We start from the raw sequence: 14472 nt of genomic DNA, 5'->3' as shown, positions 1-14472 counted from the left end.
CTGATGTGTTAATAGTTGACACCAGTGCTAAAGTTAGTCTTCTTAAGTAGCTCTATGATTACCAGAAACTGCTGAGAAAAAGAAAGGAAGACTCAAAAGATAGAGGGAGGTGTGAGGAAGGAAGGAAGGAAGGGAGGGAAGGGAGGGAAGGAGGGAAGAGGAGGGAGGAAGGAGGAAGGAGGAAGGGAAGGAGGGAAGGGGAAGAGGAGGAAGGAGGAGGGAGGAGAAAATGAGGGAAGAAGAGGGGTAAGTAGGAGAGAGGAGGGAACAGGGAAGGGAACAGAAAGGAAGAGAATGAGGAATTCAGGCCTTTGACTGAAAACAAAAGCATGATGCAATGTTTATCTCCAGGTTTGCAGACTTCTAAAGGACAGTAAGATAAGGGGTCTCAGATAAAGTATGACTAAAGTGAGTCTTTTAAATTTTCTGAAAATATTACTATCCTGAATGGAATAAATAATCTGTGGTTCTCCATATTTCAAAGCTAGGTAAACAATAGCTTGAAGGACAATGGATTAAATGTTTATGGGGATTTAAACTATAAATTGTGGAATACTAACATACCCAAGCATGTTATAGAAATGCCTCTGATCTCCCACAATCCTTTAGGGTGACCCATGCAGGTTCCATTTTCGGATGAAACCTTTACTGCAATAGGTTACCCAGGTTGTACAATGAATAATTTCTGTGCCTGAAATGAAATGTTTATCTCTGTCTCTCTGACTATCTACCCAGTACACAGCCTCTCATGGTCTAATGAAAAAAATACCAGAATACAAGTACATCCTATGATCTTCAGGTTCTTTATTACAGGACTTGAAAGAGTGACAGAAAAATTGTTCATCAAAGGAAAAAAAAAAAAACGGAAAGCATTCACTCTTAGAGTTTCAATTCCCTCATTTCTCTTTCCAGCTTATGATTCCTAGCCAGGCCTGCAAAGAACTGGAAGAAATTCTGCTCCTTGAATAAACAACCAGGAGGGAAACAATCCCCAGGCCATTTATTATCCCTATTTATGTAACATGGAATGTCAATTAAGTCTCCCTCAAACAATCACAAAGGTAACTATTTAATTCTAATTTTGTTGAATTGTTAACAGACTTGTATGTGTAGTTTGCTTTATAAATGGAGAGACTGTATCAACAGTGAAGCCATGTGGCAATTTGGCATTGGGGCTGCAGTTCATTAGAAACTCAGAGGCAGGGGAACCCCCGCACATTTACAGTTTCTGCATTTGAATTTTTATTACTTGTGCTGACAAACCTTTAAACAGAGTCATAAATCAGTAGGCAGTACTAGGGAGCCACCTGCTGGAGTGACTGCTTGGCAATTTCTCCATGAAATTAAATTCAGTAAATATTAACTCAATAATGAAGTTGTCAACTTTGGAATACTCTGATATAGATATATATATATATATTACACTACACACACACATGCATGCGCACACACACTTTCAAATGCCATAGCAAAGTCTCATTACAAGAGATAGCACAAGACAACATGGGATGAAGCAATCAATGAACAATGAGTAGTTAACAAAGTTAACTAGAGATATCAGTCAGGTCTTTTAATTAGGTTGTTTCCTGCTTCATGACTGCTTTGTCATTCATTGGTCAGTTCTACAATTATGCTATCCGAATACTATAGTTAAATTACAACCTATTTAAATTGTAATATCTTTTGTAACATACAGGCGCATGCACCTGCATGGGCGTGGTCATGGATGCCTGTGTGCAGATATTTTCATGCTTATGTAGGCCAGAGGTCACTATAGGTATCATTCTTCATCCACTAGATGCCTTCCCTTCTTTCTTGAGACATGCCTCTTAGCATCCTGGATCTCCAAAACTAGACTATGTAGGTTATGCATTCAATTCAGGGGAGCTTTATGGCTCAACTGTCTGTGTGCTGGGATCACGATCATGTGCCTCCATTCCTGGATATTTTTCATATGTGTCCTAGGGTTGGATTCAGGTCCTCATGCATGTGTGGCAAACACTTAACCCTCACCAAAATTATTTATTTCTAAAAACTGACTAATATGAGAGTCGATATCTAATTTGGGATCAAGCAATACAGGTTTCTTTTTCCTTTCCCCAGCTATCTGAAATCAATCTGTTGTTAAATGTATTCCCTAAAGTTCTCCGTATTGTTAAATCAAAGGTTTGGGTTTTTTGTTTTTGTTTTTTTTTTTCCAAAAAACGTAATGAGTGAAATATTTGTTGCAGGCTTTGTTATTCAAATTTCTGAGCTGAAAATAGCCACCCAATTCCCTGTCTCTGCTACACTATATGCATAGTGAACACCAAAAACATGTCCTTTGATTGATGCTTTTGTGTTGCGGAGGGTCACCATTTTAAATACAATATCTGCGTCCAGCAAGAAACCTGAGTGAGACAGACATACGAGCTGAATCGGAATGTGAGATGTGTGGAAAGTATAGACTGGAGACATGTTGATTCCCTCTTAGCCATTTTTTTTTTCATTCTCAAAAGAGCAGCATGCACAATGGTATTGTTTAACTGGGGGTCCTGTTACCAAGGCTATGTATGTATCTGTAATCAAGCGTTTCCAAGGGGGTGGGAACACTAGGTAAGATGGATGTACAAAGACCATTCTGACATGGTTTGCTTTCTTGGTACTACCGTACAAGTTCTTTACCATATACAGTTGTTTGTTTCAGAAACTCCACCTGAACACTCATGGTCAGTCTCACCTTGAACCCTTTCGCATGCAGTACCTGTTTGATACCCAGTCCGACCTTAAAAGCCTGGATTCTTACTATCTACATTCCCCAGGTGAAGAATCGGTTTTCAGGGGAGTTAAGTGAATTATTGCCCTCTTTATCGCAGCCAACATCCAAACATTGTTGTGTGCTCACTTACTTTACATTTATTGCTCTGTTTAATTATCTGGTTTTCCACCCAACGTCTATAATCTTCACCAAATCATAAACTCCTTTTAAAATACAGTCTCAGTAGGTGACATAAAAGCTGATATTCATAGCATATGGTAGATACTGTTAGTGGAATGAAAGTTATTGAAGGGTTTTATTCTCCTTTAATAATACAATTTCATTCATATTAAGTATATTTTATCTAATATTTCATGGGAGTACCATCTTTTAGAATGAGAATAGAAAAAGAAAATGTACACATTTTACATATTAGGACTCTGAACCTCTGTTAATCCAGGTCTTTGATTACATAATAATGTAATATATTAATATTTGAGACAAAGAAATTGAAAGAAGTGTAGTTATAGACAAGTTACTCAAAATACTCTAGTAGAATTTGCATCTTTTCTGATGGTCTTTCAAAGTCTTAACTCTCAATCACATCCATGCAACAGCCATCAAGTTCACATCTATCACACCTCAATATCCTGAACTCACAAACTGTAATTATTACTCTTTTCAAGAAAGTCATTGAGTAACTGTTTTAATACACGCTTAAAAAATGCCACATGTTGGATTAGGTTCTGGATGTCTGCAGGGAGCAAACAGTTCTGCTTCCCCCTGGACTCTCAGATAATAGAGGAGGTAGAGGATGTATTGTCACAAAACCCATAAACCAGATTCCTGAATAACTTCATCAGGGAAGGAGTTCTAGAAGAGACAAGAGGTGTCACATGAAAGATGGAAAAAAAAATATGTCACATGACGAGAATAGAAGTGAACTGCAGAGACAGAAGAACACATGTGAGAGCCTTCAGGCAGGAGAGCACACCAGAGGCTTGTCAACTAGAGGTCTGTATATATTCCTGAATATGCTTGGAATCTACTCCTTAGTTTCTCTTATTAAGGAGTCATGCAATTTGTTAATAAAAGGAAATGCTGAGATAAGACATTGCAGGAAACATTTGGTACATATATTTGGAGTCTTTCTGGAAGGCCTCCAACACTATGGCATTCTCTCAATTCCCACATCTGCTTTAACAAAACTAATATCCCTTGGAAATCTTCCACACACTAATAGAGGGGTCAGCAATCTACAACCAGGCTGTGGGCCAAATTCAGCCCACCATGGGACCAAATCTGCCCACAGCCAGTCGTGTTTGGTTTATACTAAAATGACAAGCTTGAGACATTGCAATAGAAATTACATGAACTGAAAAGGCAAAAATATTTCACAACATGGATCTTTATAGAACACTTTCCATGACTTTTGCATATTTTAAAAATCTTTTATTCAGGCTTTTTCTGGGAAGAGTTTGATTAAAAAATAAATAAACCTAAGTAATGTTGGATATATTAAAACTATTCTGTTCAGCATTGTTTCATAGAATCCATAGCATGGTTTCATAGCATGGTTTCACAGCTACTCACCAAGATCAAAGATGAACAACTTGAATAGAAAATGGAAAAACACACAGATGTGGGGTGTAGGAGCTAAGAATCAGAGAAACCAGCAAAGAACTTTCACACAGTGGTGCAAGTCAGAAATCAAAGAACCCTGCTAATGCAAGATAGAGCAAAAGAAGAGTGGTTTGAATGTAACACTGACTCTCCTTAGTTATAGGAAATTTATTCCAACTACTAAAAGTTTAGACTTTACTTTTACCCATGATATACCCCCTCCTCCTCCCACCTACCTTCTCTTTCCTGGCTCAGATTTGTCACATTGTGCACTTTGATTGAGTGTGTCATTATAGTCCAATGCCAACTCTGTTTTCCTACATGGATGAGACTTAGTGTTCTTTACCATACCACAATTACTAACTTGAGCCACAACTTGAATTCAGAAATGGCTCCTGGGTCTATCAGAATGACCGACTTTTGTGATTCTGCCCCACTCTGAGCACTAATATTGGTAAAATTAAAAATTTAAATTTAATGAAATACCCTGAATTATAAAATCAGGTAACACTAAATGGAATACACAAAGGAAGCCACTGTTTACCTACAGAAACAGAATAAATTACTGGCCCATCTGGGCTCTCTGTTCCTCCAGGTTCATATGGTTGGCATCCCCATGCATCAGCCCAAAAGACTAGCAGTAAAAAAAAAAGCACTGTTCCTAACTAAAACAAGATATAATTGTTAGGGACTGGAGAGATAGGTCAGCCATTAAGAGGACTGGCTGTTCTAGAGGACCAGGGTTCAATTCCAGTACCCCCAAGCATCTCATAACTCCAGTTCCAGGGATCTGACACTCTCTATGGCCTGCATGGCACCTGTACTCTTGTATGTACACATACACACACACACACACACACACACACACACACACACACACACAGAGAGAGAGAGAGAGAGAGAGAGAGAGAGAGAGAGAGAGTTAAAAATATATAACTCCTTTAAAAATGTTATTGTTAACATTGCGTGTAATAAGCCAAACTCTTTTTTAAAATCTAAGTCATAGCTGTGACTAAAATAATAGAGAAAAACAACCATTTTATTTGCAACATATCCTGTGGAAAGACAATTGCTACTACATTGTATGAGATACATAGTTCCCGAGTCATCAATAATTTTGTTTTTTACCTGTACATTAATAATGAAAACAAAGCTAACTAGCATAGCTGACCCAGGAAAGGGAAAAAATTAACCAGATCCAACAGTACAGCAAGGCACTGTACTGTTGTAGAATTATCTGCAAATACACAACAGGTCAAAATGCCAGTATTCTCATTCCCCTCATCTCTACTTACTTTGGTTTATATTTTTTAAGTGTGTGGGGGGGTGGGTGATTCAGGAATTCACAGGGAGAAGGTTAAGTGTTTTAACCTTGGACAATTGAAAAAAATCTAAAGACAATGTTAAAACAGGGACATGAAACTCAAAGGGAAATCTTCAAAAATGCACTTACTCTGCTGAAATGTTATTTCTAAATCTAGCCAGAAACAACGATAATAGGCAAGTGGCACATTCCGTCACCTTTAGGAATCGTTAAGTCTGAAAGGATACAGCTCAAAGTGCCAGTAGGACGTTCATTTGCTCTCAGAAGTCAAAGCGGGGGAAGCCTTAGAAAGGTACGGTTGGTGTGCCAACAAACAAGCCAAGTGCTCTGGCTGTCATGTCCAGGTGAGGTGGTAGGCTGTAACAGTTTAGAGCCTCACTAACATAACACAGACTCACTGAGGAACACACAAAGTGTTCAATTAGTCCCAGCGCTACAGATGCTGGCTATGCCTTTCTGGCTGTGTACGATGTGAATGCATGGGTATGTGAGACTTTCATGAACACATATCCACTCTACCACTGTTTTCCACCGAATGTCCAAAGTTTTATATTCCATATTAATTATATCATACCATTTAGAGCAGTGGTTCTCGGCCTTCCTAATGCTGTGGCCCTTTAAGACAGTTCCTCTTGTTGTGGTGAACCCAACCATAAAATTATTTTTGTTTCTACTTCATGACAGTAATTTTGCACTATTACGAATTGTAATGTAAATAATCTGTGTTTTCCTAGGGCTTTGGGGGTCACAAGCCACATGTTGAGAACCACTGTTCTAGTGTATTCTATCAAAATTTTATATGTATTGACAAACTGTTTCCTGAAAATATCATTTTCAGGCATGATCCTAAATGAGAAAAGTAGAAGTTTAAGAAAACAAAAGCAAGTATTTTGTGAAAATAATATGTTAATTAGATTAAAAGTAATATAAGGACAATAAAAATATTCATGAATATAATGATTAGTTTTAAAAATGATTTATGCTCACATAATGAACCCGTGTGAAACCATGAAAGTGGTTTGTGAAGAACACTTAATCACAAGATAAAATCCTCTTCTTGTAATCTCAAATGAAAAAGCAATATCAAAACTAATATGCAGGGTGATCACAATGTGTGAAATGTATTTTATATTCTAGTGTCTACAATAAAGAGCTGCAAGTAATGACATGAAAATGTTTATCTCAGTGTAGAAGGATCACTGCTAATTTCATTTTCTTTATTATTTTATATTTTTTCCAATTTTTATAATGAGCATATATTACTTTCATTACTTTAAAAAGAATAATAATTATAATTAAATAAATATGAGAATCTCTATCCAGACACCCCAGGGAAAGATCTCACCTCTAGCTATTATTAGTTAACACATTAGAGAGGATTATAACAGTTAGCTGAGAATAAGGACAGAGAGGATGTCTTAGCAAAAGCGAAGACATGAGAGAGTCGATTCAATTAAAAAATGATAATCCCTTACAGAATTATATTGCTTTTACAAAGGGTTTTGTCTGGTCAGACAAGGTGTTGCACACCTTTAATCCCAGCACTAGGAAGACAGAGGCAGTTGGGTCTACATAGGAAGTTCAAAGCCAGCTAAGGCAAAATAGTGAGACCCCCCATCTCGAAAGGAAAAAAAAATCAGGAGTTTCACACACTTTAATCCATAAGAATAACTTCAACTTGCTGAAGTACAAATACATCAACAAGCAGACACAAGAATCATCAGTCGTTATAAACATTTATTTTACAATTTCACAGGCATGGGTGTTTTGCCTACATGTATGTCTGTGTACCATGTGTGTACCTGGTGCCTGCAAAGAGCAGAATAGAGTGTCAGATTTCCTGGGACTGGAATTACAGATAGTTGTGAGCCACCATGCGGGTGCTGAGAATAGAAACCATGTTCTCTGGAAGAGAAGCCAGTGCTAATAAACACTGAGCCATCTCTTAAGCCCAGAATCAGTTATTTTAAATGCCTAGGAAGGGCCAATGAAATGGCTTAGCGCCTTAGCGGGTAAGAAACATTTGCCCAACAAGCCTCGGGACCCAAGTTAGAGTCATGAAACTCATAGTAAAAGGAAAGAATTGACTCTCAAAAGTCGTCATCCAACCCACACAAATGCTTATGCCTTCCCGACCCCCTTAGGAAGACATATTGTTGCATTGTACCAACAGGAGGTTTATATAAATAAGGAAATAAGCTCAGTGTTTAGTGCAAAGAGTTTTGAAAGACATCCTAACAATGGACAACAAATGACACAATGGTATTTTTGTCTTCTTGACTGGCTTTGATTTCTACATGTCCTCTGACTCCCTTTTAGAAACCAAACATGTCTGCATGGATTGATGACCACCAATTGCTCCTCGGGTACCAGCATCCTCATCTATCCTTGTCCCTGCTATGCTTTCCAAGTCCTACCCATTGCTTAAGTCAGCTGTCATCTTTTCTTTCCATTGAATGAAAGAAAATTGATCTTCTATGACAGGATTCACCAAGAAAGCATCTGCCCAGGGTTAAACTATTCCTCTCCAACACTAGAAATGCTACTCAATTGCAACAATGTAACAAATCAGAGAAGTATACAAGGATGTAGAGTTTAATAGTTCACCTCATCTACACAGCCTCAGCTTCTGATTCCTTTTCTTGCTGTACCCTCAAGACCTGGTCCTGGGCCAAGTACAGCTGTGTGTCAATTACCACAGAGAGATAAAGGCCTTGAGGGAGTCCAATGACCTATCAAGCACTCAGCTGGGACTTGTTTATCTGATGTGTGTCTTAAGGCTGGATGTAAACTCCTTTTAGTTCTTTGTATTTTAAACAGCAGAGAGTTGTGGCATTATGTTTGCTTTAAGAGAAAAAAAAAGGTAGGAGAATGAAATCAAATGGTGCATCTCAAAAGAGAAGTCACAGGAAAAGACAGCTGCCAAGAAGAAAAAGGGTAGGAGACAGACCAAGCTTCCAAGTAGTTTTCCTTCTAGGAAACATTCAAGAATACTTGAAAGTCCAGACAGGTTGCAAGTCTTGCATGAAAGGATAAGGAGTCAGGTTCAAGAGTTATTCAATGATTTTCTCTAATCCATACAATCCAATCTGAAGAGATACAATTACTAACTAAATAGAGGCGATAGGCTACCAAATTCTGCACTTGATTCATCTCTGCTCAGGGAAACTGACATTTCATTTATGAAATGCTCACTGTGGGCAAGCCTAGGTATTACAGGAATTGGAATAGGAATACAGAAGAACAAAGGAATGGGATCTTTTTCCTATATTTCACAATGGTTATATGCATAAACAATGGCATACATAAAACCAAACTGAAATCACTAGTTGTGATCTGGGTGTTCATTTCCTCAAAGTGCATATGTTGAAACCTAATCACCAACATGGTAGTGTGCAGACATGAGACCATCAGGAGATGGTTTTATCATGAGGACATTACTTTCAAGAATGGCATTATTATCCTTATAAAAAAAAGACATCAGAAATCTCATTCATCCCTACCATCATGTGAGAACCCAGCAAGAAGCATTAACCGGTGATTCAGGCAAAACTGACAGAACCTGGGTATCTATCCTCCAGAAATATAAAGCAATAAATGTGTGTCGTTTAGAAATCACGGAGTTTATTGTGTTTTGTTGGAGCAGCCTGAATAGATGAGGACATCTTTACTAAATGGCACAACGTACACACATATTCCAGCATTACAAAACGTGACATAAATCTAAACTGTCAAGACTATATGTACTGTAGCAGGGACACAAGATGTCATACACCAGGGGTCTATTGTTCCAATGGGATTTCAGCATTCATTTCCCACTTCTTACCTTGTATGGGTTACGTTGGTAGAACTGCACTTTGACCTTGATCTTGTCTTCAGCATGTGCCTCCCTCCTACTGTCCATTAATAGACCTTTCCTGAGGAAACCTGAGTCCAAATGTTCATATTTCCTCTTTGTTCTCTGAATGCCAGCTCTGTCAATCCTGCTGGTAGAAGTGACTGCCTGATAGACTCCTGGCCCCATTAAATCACACTCTGCAAGTCCCATTAGCCTCTAAGTACTACTAGGAGGAACTTTGATTCCTTATTAATTGCTTACCTCTCTTTTTCTTATTTCCAAGGAATATGCACCCATCTTACACCTTTTCATGCTCACTTTAACATCTGACATTTGTTTTTATTTCACAAATAAAAATCAAATCATTAGTTCTGCCTTCACTTCTCTTCCTGTGCCTTAAACTTCGGTGAACCTGTCAGATAATCCCTTTCTTTACTGCCACGCCAGAGCTGTCACTCATATTACCCCAAACACACCATGCCTCCTCTTAGATAAATCATGTTTTCATCTCTCCCACCTTCTCATTGAATTTTTCAGAGCAGCTTCGTTGAAATATAACTCAGCACACAATCAAATTCTCACAGATTTGGGTATACTCATCCAGTTGTGCAATGCTCACGCAGTTTAGAAAATGCTCACTGCCACCCCTGAAGACACACCCATCAGTAGTAACCCCTCATATCTCCAACCTGCATCAACCCCTATCTCCTCAGAAACCAGGCATCTACATTCAACATTAGTAGATATGCATTTGGGGGCCATTTCCTATACATGGTATTATACAGTATGTAGAAGCATCATTTTTACTGATTTCTTCTCTGCAGATCCCCCCTTTTGTGTTTCTCTCTCTCTCTCTCTCTCTCTCTCTCTCTCTCTCTCTCTCTCTCTGTGTGTGTGTCTGTGTGTCTGTGTGTCTGTGTGTCTGTGTCACTCTCTCTATCTCTCTGTGTGTGTGTGTGTATGTATGTATGTATGTATGTATTTGTGTGTGTAAGGACAGTCATCAAAATGTCATCATGAGTTTGTGGAAGTCAGAAAACAATCTTGGGTGTCAATCTTGGTCTTCCATCTTGTTTGAGACGGGGTTTCTCCTTAGCCACTGTGTATGCCAGGCTAGCTGGCACATTATGAGTGTCTGAGGTTTCTCCCGTCTATGGCTGTCATCTCTGGGATAACTAGGATGAGTTACCTAGCCCAGGTTTACATGGGATCTGGGGATCTGAACTCAGGTCCTCTTGCTAGACTAGTCAGCATCTTAGCTCCTTTCCTACTGAGCCATCTCTCTGGACTCTCCCTTTGCATTTTTAATGATTTCTCTTGTACGTCCTCTTTCTCTCATCAGCATTTAACTTGTTCAAATGCTCCATATTTAAAAAACAAGCATCCCACCCTACTCCAGTTTCTACCTGGTTTCCTTCCAAGACAATCAATCTTTTCTTTCATTCCTTCATTCTCTCACTATTTAGCCCTAGATGGTGTAGAACTTGCTTGTAAACCAGGCTGGCCTCCAACACATGGAAATATGCCTGCCTCTGCATCGCATGTTGGAATTAATGTTGGAATTAAAGGTGGGTGCCACCACACCCACTCCAGACAAGTTTTTGAAAACATCTCTAGCTCTTTGTATTCTCACTTTCTATTTTGATCCATTTCTGACTCTTTCTTACCATGTCCACTACCATCTTCCATATTCCAAATTTTACGTACTGTTATCACCTGCTGACCAGCTCTCAAATGAAGTATCACTTCCTGCATGAGGTTATCCCTCGACCCATTACATCTCTGAGAGACTTCTCTACTTTGCCACCACTGACATTTTGAAATGGTTATTTGATGGATGGGACTGGCTACTCTGTGCCCTGTGCACACTAAAATCTGGCAGGATGCTAAGATTCTAGTGGTGATAACCCATGTAACTAAAGGTCCCAGTGGATGTAAAATCAGCCCCAAGTAAGAAATATAATCTACAAAATGTGCTCTTTTTTTATGCTTCACTTCTTTGTTCACAGAACTTGACTGTATTACAATTGTGTGGGATCTCCTCTGAAACCCGAAGGAGACCAAGAGTCAATAGTTATAGAATTTATCCTAGTGTTCTCAGCATTTGAGATAGTGCTTGACATAATAATTAATCAATACATATTCACTCATTCATCCTTGTTGAATCAATGGATATGATGTCTTTTTTGTCTTGAGGGGTTTTAATGAGCGATCAGTGTATCCTGAAGAGGTTTTTCTCTAATCCATCTAAAGGTTAGTTATCGATGCTTTGCTTTTCGTTGCTGTTGCTATAAAGGTCTATGTTAGGACATTTTTAGGATGATATCTGGAAAATATGACAGCCAAATTAAGGTTACATGTAGGAAACAAAGAGCTAGGAAAACAATTGAAGATTGATTTTGCATGCAGTCCACTATTCTCCATTGTCCTCTTGGCTTAGGCCTCTAATCACAAGCACATTAGGGCCAGTTTTTCATTTTTAAGCTCCAGTATACCCCCAGAGAGTGACTCTTGGTCTCATCTGGAGAGTCTGTCCATATCTTACATATTCCCTCCATTGCTAACTCTACAGCCATCACAAGGAAATAGCACCCTGGATGCTTGAGTTGACCAATTCTGCCACATCCCTCCAGATGAGAAATTATCCTCAAAGATACAAAGTAGCATGCTAGAGGTTCAGTTATAATCCCTAAGGAACTACAAATGTTTAATGCTTTTTTGAGAAACTATAGATGCCTTATTCATTGAATTCCAGCTGTGTAACAAACAAACCGTGCCTTCTGGGACCTCACATGCATGCACCATCTTATCTTACACTTACAACAGCCTCATAACTGTACTTACAACTTCACAAATGCAATAAAATGAAGTCCACCAAAGAGATCCATGTATACCCCACTCTCCTTTTGCTCTATATGGTCTCTGCCAGACAACATTTCAGGTGTTTTTCAACAATTCTGCCAAACTTAGCACAGTTGTGGTGTGTATGAGGCACTGTAGACCTAATAAATCATGGAGTGTTCTTTCAGTGTGACCTTTGATTTCCATGATGAATGTGAAAGAGAAACAATCATCTACACATAAACAGCAAAGACAGCAAGGAGAGGAGGGGAGGAACCAGGAAAGAGACAGACCAGAATCAGGAGAGAAACCGTGAGTCATTCTGGGCTGAGGTGAAACTGAGCTGCTACTGATAGGTTCCTCTGGCTTTTTAAGCAAATGGGACATAGATTTACAGGAAAACATTTTGATAGACCACGGAATCATTTAATATAAAGTTACAGTGGTGTAGTACATGTGTGAACATGAATTTATTGAGTTGAACATCCACCCAGATATTAATTGGCAGCACAGTGTACTCAACTGACTATGTCATCCATAATTTAACCCATGTTGGTTTAAAAATAAATTTTATTACAATAAAAGGGCAATAAAGAATTGTTAATGTTCAACATATGCATCCTAAATCCACAAAGAGTCAAGAACCAAAACTCCTCATAATTCTTTTCTTCATTTGATTTCCTAGTGTGTCCCACAGGGTTCTTGGTCTCCCTTCCTCCCCTTTTGTGTCTGCTACTCTTCTGGCAGGCAGTTATTCTTTCCTTATGTTATGCTGGTGCCTTTTTCATTTGACAATAAGCATCAACAGCTATTTCTCTGATCTGAGTTAATCCCTCTATATCCCCTTTAGTAAAATAGAATGAAAAAGTCAAGTTGAGTCATTGAACATCAGAAGTCCCCACATTTTACATCTCAACTGCCTCTTCATAGTCAGTAGTCAGCTCTCCTCTGCTTTAATTCTGTGTGTAGCTACAGAAGCATTATCCAGACTCACACATACAAAAAATACTTTGCAACTGGTACAGCACACTAGCAATGACCAGCCAGTGGCCACAAAACTGGTATAATCAATTTCAAATTATCAGTTAACTATCACCCACCACCAGAAAGCCAGTAGGGTATTGCTGTAGGCTGATGTTTCTTCCATACGATGAGGTATCAGTCCCTGCCTAGGGATGTCATCTTTATCTCTTGTGCATATTACCTAAATTGAAAATGCTGAAATTGAGCTAAATTCTAAGATGAATGCCACGCATCACTATCACATGTCAGGGATGAAATGAAGCCTTCGGTTTCTGTAAGATGTGACTTTGGGACCTTCCTTCCTTCTCTTTACCCACAGATGGTACTAATATTGCTGTTCAAGTCTAGAACCAATTAAATGCTCCAAGGAATAGACTGACCCACTGAAAGCAGAGACCTATTATCCTTGACAAATTCCTGTGAGGGGAGCTTGTAAAAGAGAGCACCTCTTTGACTTTGTTGTGCAAAAGCAGATGGATGGAAAGTCAAGTTGACTTCTCTGTGTTTATCTGTGTACTGAGTAGACTGACTTCATTGCCTGAGAGTCTTGTTTTCTCAGTAATTACCTAGAAATTTTACCAAGTTTGATCATGGCTGTTATTTATTTTTATAGTTGTGAACAACCATTTCATACTAAAAAAGTCAGAGAAAGGAGTGTGCTATCCATTAATTTTGAATATCATGTAAATGTGCTTGTGTCTGTATGCACATTGTGTGTGTGCGTATGTACATAGCATGACAGAAAACCCTTCTGGTCAATTACTCTACTGATCCATCCTATGACAATACTGGTAAAGAACATTGACTTGGGAGTCAGAGATAACTGGAAACATCTTTTGGTTTTTAGGATCTATTGAATTGTGACCTTGTATAACTTTCTTCCCCCCACCCTTTAAAGCCTGCTTCCCAAGTTTCTAAATGGAAAGTGTCAATGGTGCCTGCTTCACAGGTTTCCTGTGAGGCTCAGCAAGCTGTGTACCAAGATGCTAAAAATAGTGCCTGGTGTAAGCACTTCAAAATGTGAACTATGACTATCACCCATGGCTGTAACCATACCTTCCTGAGATTAGCATTAGGCTCCTATTA

The sequence above is a fragment of the Peromyscus leucopus genome, unplaced genomic scaffold (assembly GCF_004664715.2).
Source record: "Peromyscus leucopus breed LL Stock unplaced genomic scaffold, UCI_PerLeu_2.1 scaffold_219, whole genome shotgun sequence".
NCBI lineage: Eukaryota > Metazoa > Chordata > Mammalia > Rodentia > Cricetidae > Peromyscus > Peromyscus leucopus.
This window is presented reverse-complemented; position numbering follows the sequence as displayed.